Source organism: Triticum urartu, chromosome 3 (assembly GCF_003073215.2).
Source record: "Triticum urartu cultivar G1812 chromosome 3, Tu2.1, whole genome shotgun sequence".
NCBI classification, from domain to species: domain Eukaryota; kingdom Viridiplantae; phylum Streptophyta; class Magnoliopsida; order Poales; family Poaceae; genus Triticum; species Triticum urartu.
In genome coordinates this window covers 742,965,981-742,969,368 of record NC_053024.1, presented here as the reverse complement: position 1 = coordinate 742,969,368, position 3,388 = coordinate 742,965,981, and the positions used below count along the sequence as shown (strand labels likewise).

The 3,388-nt window shown below is 40.9% G+C and overlaps 1 pseudogene; it reads right to left on the bottom strand.

Annotated features, from left to right (window-relative positions):
- Window positions 1-1,626: 1,626 nt before the first annotated feature.
- LOC125547409 lies at window positions 1,627-2,678 on the bottom strand (annotated as a pseudogene).
- Between the last annotated feature and the right edge of the window lie 710 nt (window positions 2,679-3,388).

Here is a 3,388-nt window from a genome sequence, read left to right as displayed (position 1 = left end):
AAAAATAGTTGACAACTAATTTCTATTGACAAATTATTTCCATTCAAGCAAACATGTCCGGCGCTTGGTAGACATGACCTACTACTGTCTCGGGGTTGAACTAAACTGCGAGGAGATAAGTCATTATGTTTCATGGCTTGAGGATCTTGATACTGTCAAGACAAATTATTTTCCTGGACAGCAAAGTCCTAATACTCAAAATGTGCGACCACTAGCGTGCGTATTGAACTACGGCCACATCTATTTAGGAAAGATGATAAGATCTTTACTATTTATCCTCTGTGCATCTTTTGCATACATTATTTTTTAAGCTAAACTTCATTGCTAAGTATGTTACTACGATGTTCTTCAACAGGGACTCCTGATGATAGTTGTGCCTCATTAGATCAAGGCTAAAGGTCGCATGAAGATGGTTAACTTACGGCCAAGACATCCTACATTGCACATGAGTGCATTCATGATTTCTAAAAGCGAGCAAGTTTTAATAGTCAAAGACTGGAGCAAAATTGTGAAGGATGACAGAGAATTACTAGAGGGCAACAATTAGAAGCGCAACCCACAATTAGGAGACAGGTTCATCTGCATGCTCCAATATGATGAATCAGGAGTGCTAAACATGTTCTATGCTATTTTACCTGAGAGAGAGCAGCAGGAGTGATTAGCTAGCTAGAATGAGTTTGAAGATGATCATGATGTGCTACACTATGACTATGATGATTAAATAGCTAGTGTTGGTGGTAATGACTATGATGATTATTATTAGCTAGTGTTGGTGGTGATTAGATGGCTACACTATGACTATGATGATTAAATAGTGTTGGTGGTAATGACTATGATGATTATTAGCTAGTGTTGTTGGTGATGATATGATGCAAGAGTTTTTATATTAATATGATGATGATGATAATGATGATGATGATGAGTTATTATATCATTGGGTGAAAGAACCACGGATTAGTTTCAAGTGGATGTATCCTAAGTGACCAAGTCATGGATTATCGTGATCCTAAGTGACTTCATGTAAAAACAATCTCTAAATTGCCACTGTAGGAAACTTGTATAAATGTGTATGAATACGACATAAAATAAAAAAGAAATAAAATACGGAATAATAGTAGTAGCGCAGGCAGTGAGACGGGCTACTAGTATTTACCAGTAGCGCCTTTTGCACGACGCGCTACTACTAAGTAGATATAGCAGTAGCGCGGGCTAGCAAACACTACTGCTAACCTTTATATTGACACGCTACTGCTAGGCTTTTCCCTAGTAGTGATATAGTAGTATTATATTGACACTATAAATTATTTCAATAAAGAAAACGTAATGTTTGAAAAGAATTCACAAAAACCACGAATTTAAAAAAAAAACTGAAAAGGTTCTTACCAATTGAAGAAAGTTCACGAAAATGGAAAAAGTTCGTGACTTTGAAAAACAAACTTAACAAATTTGAAAAGGCATAAAATTGAAGAATGTCCATTGATTCGAAAAATAGTTTGAAAAAAGTTCATCAACTTTTAATAAGAAAATTATGAATTCCAAAAAAGTTCTTCAAAAAAATTCAGGGATTTTAACAAAGTCCATCCCTGTTAGCCATGTGAGTTTTGAGTTCCCGGGGCGGACGTGTAATCACAGTGAGCTGCAGTCGGCTCTTTGGAAAGATAGCTCGTCCTTGGCAAGGTCGTAGAGCAGGTGCATGTTCTGCAACTGGAAGTTGCCGATGACGCTCATGCCGTTGGATGTATGCATCACCATGCATGACGTGGAATTATCCAGCCGCACCCAGTAGTTCTCCGGCGGCAGCACCATGTCTGCTTCGCCACTGAAGTGAAACACCAAGGTCGTAGAGCAGGTGCATGTTCTGCACTGTTCTCCCGTTCAGCTGCGTCCGGAGCTCCTTGCTTAGGGGCCAGTAGGCCCCATGGGCCAGAGTCGCAGTGGGGTTGCATGAGTCGATAATGACCCCGCCGCTGCCGTTTTGTTTCAGAGCAAACACCGTCGGTGGGATGAACAGTCTTGTGTGTCCCACACTTATCCCGATGAGTGGGACATAGTAGAATGGGTACTTTTTGGGGACATTCACGAATGACATGGACATCACAGGGCTGCCGCCGCTAAGACTCGCCAAGGCGCCGACAAAAAGGTGGCTGCTGGCACTGGCAGTGGTGTTGCCGCGAAGATAGGGGGTGTGGCAGTAAGAGAACTTTTTGGCTCCAACCTGAGAGATGAGCGATAGGGGCCGCGGACAAGCCCTATGAGACCGGACGCCCTGTGAAGGGACGCCCTATGAGACCGCGGACAAGCACAAGGTGTGGTTGCATGGCACGGGATGAAAGCTGTCCGAGTTGGACGCATTATAGTAGGGCAGGCCCTGCTTGACGCATGATCCTTTGAGGCTGCAGGTGGAACACTGCGTCCAGATGAGGTCGCTGCCTGTGTCGATGAGGGCCTCCGCGCGCTGCGGTGGGTTGCCGATCAAGTACTCAGCGACGTACTGGCTGGTGTTCCAATGGACCGGCATGGCCGTTGGCCATGGCGCGCTGCACGCGCTCCGCCGTGGTGTAGCTCCCCTTGCCATCAACATGGGTGAGCTCCATGTGGAACCCTGCGCTACTACAAGTAACTAGGGTAGCAGTAGTGGAGCACAACACAACAGCGATCAGCACCAGGCTTAGTTCCATTGTTTCACTCGTTGGTTTGGTGCTGGCTCCTCGCCATGTTATATCTTAATTTGCAACTTGTGGCCTAAATTAAATATGCATGTCTACTATTCAAGGTGAATGAGTATGTAGTTGTTTGCACACAACCACTAATGCAAAGAAATAGAAACAGATGGCGAATCAATTTAAAAATCAAGATATTAATGCAATTAATTAGACAAATAGTTAATTAAATGTGCAATTAAATAGATCTAATGAAATAGGGATTTTTTGTGCTGAATTAATTGAAAAATCAATTCATTGATATGAAGGCTAATAATTAGGCCTACAGACAATTAGAAGTGTAGCTATTTTCCAGTTAATAAGACAATTAATGAATTAGGCAGAAAATTAATCACACTGAATCAACCATATAGCCATTAATGTGAAAACAATTTAAAAAAAACTAGCGCCTAATCAATTTGAAAATCAAATCATTAATACAATAAATCTGCTAGACGGTTAATTACATGTACAATTCATTAGGTCCATTTAAAAATAGATTTTTTCCCGCTTAATCTCTATTATTAAAGACGTATATGTGTGTAGTCATTCGCCCATAACCATTAATGCAAAAATTAGAAACAGAGTAACACAATTAATTAGGTACATTTCAATAGGAATTTTTTGCATCCAATCAATTTCAAAACTAAGGTATTAATGCAACTTATTAATTAGTTAGACAATTAATT